Raw genomic sequence first — 8,083 nt, forward strand, 5'->3', positions numbered from 1 at the left:
AGTTACTAACTAGGAACATGGGACCAGATACAAAAATGAGGACAGTAATTGTTGTGACTTTGACAAGGGAGACAAGGCAATTGAATGGGGAGTGAATAGTCTTTTCAAAAATGTCCTGGGACAGATTGATGTCCACATGTACAGACTGAAGTTAGTCCCCTCCCTCACACCATTTATACAAGTTAACCCTAAATGGATCAAAGACCTAAATATAAGAGCCAAAAGTTTAGTACACGTAGGAGAAAATATGGGACTGAGGCTTTGTGACCTTGGGTTAGGCAATGATTTTATAGATATCATACCAAAACCACAAGTATAATAGAAAATATAGATAAGCTGTACTTTATAAAATTCACAAACATTCGTGTATCAAAGTAGACTTTCAAGAAAACGAAAAAATAATTACAATGTGAGATAAAATGTTTGCAAATCCTATATCTAAGAAGAGAATTGTATAAGAATATGTTTGGGCTGGGCGCGGTGGCTCACGCCTGTAATCCCAGCACTTTGGGGGAACAAGGTGGGTGGATTAGAGGTCAGGAGATTGAGACCATCCTGGCCAACATGGTGAAACCCCGCCTCTACTAAAAATACAAAAATTAGCCAGGTGTGGTGGTGCATGCCTGTAGTCCCAGCTACTCAGGAGGCTGAAACAGGAGAATCACTTGAACCCACGACGCAGAGGTTGCAGTGAGCCAAGATCATGCCACTGCACTCCAGCTTGGCAACAGAGCAAGACTCCGTCTCAAAATATATACATATATTTTTTCACAAATATATATATATTTTACTATTGACATTCACAAGTCAATAGTAAAAAATAACACAATGTTAAAATGGGGAGACAATCTGAATAGACATTTCTCCAAAGAAGATATACAAGCAGCCAATAAACACGAAAACATGCTCAATCTTATAACTCATTTAAACAATGCAAATCAAAACCAGTGAGAAAGCACTCCACACCTATCAGGAAGGCAATAACTAGAGAGACAGATAACAATAAGTTGTTTGTGAGAATGTGTGGAAACTGGACCCCTCGACATTGCTGGCAGGAATATAAAATGATGCTGTCCTTTGAAAAGCAGTCTGGCACTTTGTCAAAAAGTGAAACACGGAGTTGCCATATAATATAGCAATTGTACTCCTAGATCTGGAGAAATGAAATCATGTGAAAAGCTTGTATGTGAATGCTCAGAGCAGCATTATTTAGAACAGCCAAAACGTGGAAACAACCTAAATCCCATAAACTGCAGAAGAGATAGATAAAATATGGTGTAGGTAAGTAACAGAATAGAAGTCAAACATAAAAAGTAACAAGCTACTGATACATACCATGAACATAAATGAACCTTGCAAACTTTGATAGAAGCCAGTCACATAAGACCCAGTGTTGTGACTTCATTTATATGAATGTTCTAGAACAGGCAAATCCATAGACTGAAAATGATTACGGATTTCCTAGGGCGGGGCAGATCAGGGAAATGGGCAGTGGCTGCTGATGGGTACGTGGTTTCTTCTGGGTGATGAATGTTCTAAAACGATGGTGATGGATACACAACTCTGTGAATATACACAAACCCCTTGCATGGTACACTTGAAATAGATGGGCTGGATAGCATGTAAATTATATCTCAATAAAACTGTATAAAAATAAAGAGAAGCGCCCGGAAGTGCTGCCTTGGGGTGAGAAGGCGGCCACGGCCGGGCCTGGTGCCTGAAGAGGAGTCGGAGTCGGCGGCTGCAGAGGCTGTGCGCCACATACACCTGCAGAACTTCTCACGCTCTCTGCTTGAGACCCTCAATGGGCAGAAGCTGGGTGGGCACTTCTGCGACGTGACTGTGTGCATTCGTGAAGCTTCGCTGAGTGCGCACCGCTGCGTGCTGGCAATCGGCTCGCCCTCCTTCCAAGACAAGCTGCTGCTCGGCCACGCTGAGATCCGTGTGGCTTCGGTGGTGCCCGTGCAGACGGTGCGACAGCTAGTCGAGTTCCTGTACAGCGGTTCGCTCGTTGTGGCACAGAGTGAAGCCCTGCAGGTACTCATGGCTGCGTCGGTGCTTCGCATAGACAGTTATCGACGAATGCACGCAGATTATCGCACGCGCTCGAGCCCCGAGCACCTCTGCACCCGCGCCCCCGCCCACCCCTGTGCCCCTGCCACTCGCACCTGAGCAGCTGCGTCACCGCCTGCGCCACCTGCTGGCTGCACACCCCCGGGGCACCCCGGTGCCGCGCACAGCGGTAAGCAGCGCCAGCCCGCGCGTTTGCAGCTGCCTGCGCCCCTGACACCTGCCAAAGCCGAGGGGCTTGGTGCCTACCCCTCACTGTCCGCGGCCCCTGACGACCGAGGTGACAACGATGACGAGGAAGCTGACGATGAGACCGATGGCGAGGACGGCGAAGGTGGCGGCCCGGGAGAGAGCCAAGCACCTCCTTCCTTCCCAGACTCTGCTGCCGGCTTCCTCACTGCTGCTGCTGACAGCGCGTGCGAGGAGTTCCCTGCACCCACTGGCCTCTCTGACTACAGTGGTGTGGGAGGGATTTTCTTCCGGGATCTGGGGCAGCTGAGGACGTATTTCCAGACAGCTATGTAACCGCTTGGCACGACAAGGATGGCGCTGTCCCCGAAGGCTGTCCCACCGAGACCCCTGTCCAGCCTGACTGCATACTGGCTGGACCCCGCCCCCCTGGCATGAAGACCCCAGGGCCGCCCGTCGCACTCTTCCCCTTTCACTTGGGTGCTCCCGAACCACCCGCACCACCCCCTTCAGCACCATCTGGGCCAGCCCCTGCGCCCCCACCCGCCTTCTACCCCACACTCCAGCCCGAGGCAGCCCCCGGCACTCAGCTGTGGGAGGCCCCGGCTCCCTCTGCTGCTCCCACCACGGCCCCCTCAGGCACCTCTGCTTGCACTCCAGGTGCCGAGCCACTTGCCTATGAGTGTGGCCACTGTCGCAAGACGTTCAGCTCAAAGAAAAACTACACCAAGCACATGTTCATCCACTCGGGGGAGAGGCCGCACCAGTGCGCCGTGTGCTGACGATCCTTCTCGCTGCGCGACTGCCTGCTCAAGCACATGGTCACGCACACCTGCGTGCACGCCTTCCAATGCGCGGTCTGCGCCAAGCCCTTCACGCAGAAGAGTTCGCTCAATATGCACATGCGCACTCACCGGCCCGAGCGCGCGCCCTTCCCCCGTCTACTGCAAGGTCTTCTCTCACCACGCGCTGCTGGAGCACCACCTGGCCGCGCACCCCGCGCCCTGATGGGGCTGGGGCCTGGTCTCACCCACTGTGGATCCGCAACCTCCCGCACAGGCTGCCACGCCCGCTTTCCCGCCAGTAGGCCACGCTCCCTCCTGAGCGCAAGTCCTCTTTCTCCCTTCACCCCTTTCTCCATACGCCCAAGTCCGCCTTACTCCTCTCCTCCATGTACTTGAACCTTCCAGGTGGTGCTGGCTGGTGCTGGGGATGTGGATGGGGCTGGGGCTGGGGCTGGGGCTGGGGCTGGGCCTGGGCCTGGGACTGGTTAGGGATCAGACCACCTCTGAGAGCTAGACCATTTCCAGCCTAAACCGGGCGCTCAGGCCCTTGGACCCGGCCCAAGATTTGACTCCGGTTCTCGCTGCGCCCTCTCCTGGGGTTGGGGTGGGGACTGAGGCCGCTCTCCTGCTCCAGTGTCCGGCTGGGCAAGGTCCCTGGCTCCGTACCCAAGCCATCACTCCCTCATGGGGCACCTAAGGAGGCTCAAGTGGACCCATCATATATGGGGGCTGGTCCTCGGGACCCTCACTCTAATAAAGGACTGTAGGCCATGGTGCCTAAACAATAAATAAATAAATAGAAGCTGTAGTTCACAGCCCCCATGGGGCCTAAACAAACAAACAAACAAATAAATAAATAAAAGCTCTAGTTCATAGTCCCCTTGTGTTAGGTGTAGTCCTATGACAAGCTTTTGCCAAAGGGAGACAATGGGCTAACGTGAACCACTTCCAGAGCTGGCCCACAAAAGCCTCCAGTGCCTTTCTCACACTCTCCCCTTCTACCGATAGATGCAGGTGGGAGGAGGTCCCAGAGATGACGGAGGCACCTGATGGAAAGATTCTGGGTTCCTGCATGGCCACGCAGAGGGGAGCAGCCTCTACCCTGAACGCCCAGCCAGCAACCTCTGGTGGGCCCAAAATATAATGTGAAGTCAATGAAATCTGAGGGAGTCATCTGATACTTCAGCACACGTAACTAATGTATCTGCTTAAAAACTTGGCCGGGGCCGGGCGCGGTGGCTCACGCCTGTAATCGCAGCAATTTGAGAGGCCAAGGCAGGCGGATCACTTGAGGTCAGGAGTTCAAGACCAGCTTGGCCAACATGGTGAAACCCCATCTCTACTAAAAATACAAAAAAGTAGCCAAGTGTGGTGGTAGGCGCCCATAATCCAAGCTACTTGGGAGGCTGAGGCAGGAGAATTGCTTAAGCTCAGGAGGCGGAGGTTGCAGTGAGCCTAGATCGTGCCACTGCACTCCAGCCTGGACAACAGAGCGAGACTCTATCTCAAAAGAAAAAAAGAAAAAAAAACTTGACCAGGGGCAGTGGCCCACGCCTGTAATTCCAGCACTTCGGGAGGCTGAGAATGGTGGATCACCTGAGGTCAGGAGTTCGAGGCCAGCCTGGTCAACATTGCAAAACCCCGTCTCTACTGAAAATACAAAAATTAGCTGGGCGTGGTGGCAAGCGCCTCTAATCCCAGCTACTTAGGAGGCTGAGACAGGAAAATCACTTGAACCTTGGAGGTGGAGGTTGCAGTGAGCTGAGATCGCACCACTGCACTCCAGCCTGGGCAACAAGAGTGAAACTCCATCTCAAAAATAAATAAAATAAGTAAAAATTTAACCACACTGTTAGCTAAGTATTTTTCTAGACATTTAAACCCATTTAAACCCAGCCATTTTGTCTCAGAAAACTTTGTTCTTATGCAATGTTTGATTCTGTGCTAAATAAAACATTTAAATCAGAATTATACCAATCTTTAAATCTTTTTGCTAACACAGTATTTTCCAGGGCATTTTTTTTTTGTATTTTTTTTTTTAAACAGCTGACAGTCACTTGTTTATTTCCCCAGAAGGAGGCAGAATGGGGTCCTTGGGGAGTCTCTGTACCAGCCTGGTGCCCTGGACAGGCAGATCTCACTTCCAGAAGAGCACATTCCAGAAAAGCAGCCAGCAAGGGTAGAGGCCCAGGGACAGCAGTGGGAAGAACAGGGTGCCTTAGGTGTGGTGCTCCAGCACACCCTGGGCCAGCGCTGCCAGGAAGAGCTGCCAGCCCTCGGCCAGTGACAGTGGTGCCTCCTGCAGCTCCCGCCACAGGAATGGGCTGCCAAGGAGCATGGCTGCCAGGCTTGTCAACACCAGCAGGGCAGCATAGAGGGTCCAGGGCCCAAAGGCTCGGCGAGCACAGCAGCAGCACCATAGCAGCGGCCAGCAGGAAGTCCAGTCAGAAGTTGGTGAGGGCGATGCAGCCCAGCTGCAGTACTAGGTAGATCAGGGCTACCAGCTTCAGAGCCATCCAGCCCCTGTCTGGGACCTGTGTGCTTACCACACTGTGCTGGGGGAGGGGGGACACTAGGGCCAGGGGCCCCCCTGAGCTTCTCAAGGCCCACTCTGGCCTCATGCAGCTGCATCCACAGTTGCAGAGCCTTGAAACCAAGGACCAGGAGCAAGAAGCTGGTGGCAGGCATGTAGAGGCCGATGGAGGCAAAGTGGGACAGGGTGGGGAGCAGGTAGAGGAAGAACGGCTGGTGCAGGTGCTCCAGGAGGTGGTTGAGCTTGCAGAACATGCCCTCCAAAGCCTTGCCCACTGCCACCAGGTCATACTTGTACTGGCGGAAGCTATTGATGCGACGCAGGGTTAGGGCCTCCACATGGTAGCGCAGGAAGAGGCCGTGGGAGGCCTGCCGCAAAATCATGAGCAGCAGTGTCTGCAGGCCCTGCAGCGGTTCGTCCAACAACCTCCAGTCCTGGGGCTGCAGCTTACCCTGAAGCGTGCACAGCAGGCCCACTTTCTGGCAGAAGGTCTGGAAGAGATTGAGCAGGTCAAGGTTAGGCAGCTGCCCATGGCAAATTTTATTCAGACATGTTAAAACCTTGATCCGTTTTATAAAAATAAAGGATAGAAACCCAATTCTAACTCATCCACTTTATTTTTTTTTTATACAGAGTCTTGCTCTGTCACCCAGGCTGGAGTGCAGTGGCATCATCTCGGCTCTCTGCAACCTCCACCTCCTGGGTTCAAGCCATTCTCCTGCCTCAGCCTCCTGAGTAGCTGGTATTACAGGCATGCCTCACCCATGCCTGGCTACTTTTTGTATGTTGGCCAGGTGGGTCTTGAACTCCTGGCCTCAAGTGATCCACCTGCCTCGGCCTGCCAAAGTGCTGGAATTACAGATGTGAGCCACCATGCCCAGCCTCTAGCTCATTGACTCTTATTTTTAATTCACCAAAACTATTTTATCAGGATTATTTATTTTTTATTTAAATGACTCTATTTGGGGCCACATCAAAATTAACTGACTACAGATTCTGCTATCGTAAGTTTTCTTTAGGGATCAGTATTTCTTTAACTCAACTTTTCAAGATCAAATTAAACACAACAAAATATTTTCCAAAATATTTTTCTTCCAACAATTTTTAGTCATAATAAGTTGTACCACATAAAGTTTTAACCATTATCCATTTTGCGTGGATTACTTGTATTATTAATCTTCACTATGAGAACTGAAATATCTCTAGTCAAAATGGTGGGGTCAAACCATTCTACTTTTTCAGTTTAGAGATTTAAATTAGTCTTAGCTTTTAGGAACATGCTGCTTGCCTAGAAGTCTCCATAAACCCCTGTGCCGGCCTTGCCCCATGGATGAAACAGAAGAGGATTTTTCTCAGAGCTCCTTACAAATTACAGGCAGGTGGAAGCCAACACATCACTTCCTATCATCCTGCTTAGGCACTGAAAGCAGCCTTCCTACTCACACATCCTGGCTGAGAGCCATGACTGTTTCTGTCTCTTCAATAAACACATACCAAGAAAAGAGAGTCTGTTGTAGACAAATAAATTCCCAATTTATCTAAGGGTAACTCAGTTCCTCCCCTTCATCTTGCAGTTCAGTGTAGGGAGACAACGCTGGGCTTCACCCGGGATTTTCATACTTCCCTGTTTATTAAGAACAGAAGGCTTGGTTTTATCCTGGGCAGCAATTTGCCAAGCAAAAAGGCTACTGCTCCTAACTAACCTACCTTGTAGCTAAGGTGACCAGAACAAGTCCAAGGTGACTGGGCATGAGCAGAGGCACTGTGAGGGGCTCGCAGGGGCTGTCTGCCTGGAACTCACACAGCTGGGCAGGCCTTGGTCCTTCCTTCTCTCCTCTTCCTAGCTCTGAAGCACAGCCCTCTGGGGTCCAGAGACAGCACTGAGGACAGAAGTCAGCTACTGAGACTCTGGGACAGCAGGACAGGTGCTGGCTGATGGCCATGGGGACAGCCTGGGTCAGCATGGAGAACCACCTCCAGAGTTCTTTAACAGTAGAAAGAAAGCACTCTCTCTTGTCTATGCCACAACTGCTCTGAACTTTCTGCTCTGTGTAGACAAATCTAACCCCAGCTGAGGCACTCACTTTTCCCTGAATCTCTGTGAGCTGGGACCAGTCCTGCCCTTCCCTGGGACACACGCTCCTGCAAGAGGCAGGGGTGTAGGCGACCGGCATGATTGTAAAGACCTGGGGCTCTCGCCAGTCCCACATCCATGGCCACTTCTTATAGTCACAGAGACTCAGTTTCCCCTTGGGAAACTACTCCCTTCCCCCAAGTCCATGTGGTTAAGTAAGGTTGGCTTACTTTCTGGTTGCAGGAGACAGGAACCAGGGGACACGTGGGACATGCGCTGGAGGAACCATTGGTGCCATGCAATGTGCTGTGCAGTGTGGCTCTGGTGCACCTGCCGCCTGGGGCCCATGCAGACCCTGTGTGCATGTGTGGCCATGGGCATGAGGCCCAGGCATCCCCTTCAAGGTTCACGCATGTCCACTCATGAGGAGGC

The 8,083-nt window shown here is 51.6% G+C and overlaps 2 pseudogenes; one reads left to right on the forward strand and one right to left on the reverse strand.

Moving 5' to 3' along the window:
* The first annotated feature begins 1,650 nt into the window (after positions 1-1,650).
* On the forward strand, positions 1,651-3,327 carry LOC105738920 (annotated as a pseudogene).
* A 1,854-nt stretch (positions 3,328-5,181) lies between these two features.
* On the reverse strand, positions 5,182-7,751 carry LOC101179268 (annotated as a pseudogene).
* Between the last annotated feature and the right edge of the window lie 332 nt (positions 7,752-8,083).

This window comes from Nomascus leucogenys, chromosome 14 (assembly GCF_006542625.1).
Source record: "Nomascus leucogenys isolate Asia chromosome 14, Asia_NLE_v1, whole genome shotgun sequence".
NCBI classification, from domain to species: Eukaryota; Metazoa; Chordata; class Mammalia; order Primates; family Hylobatidae; genus Nomascus; species Nomascus leucogenys.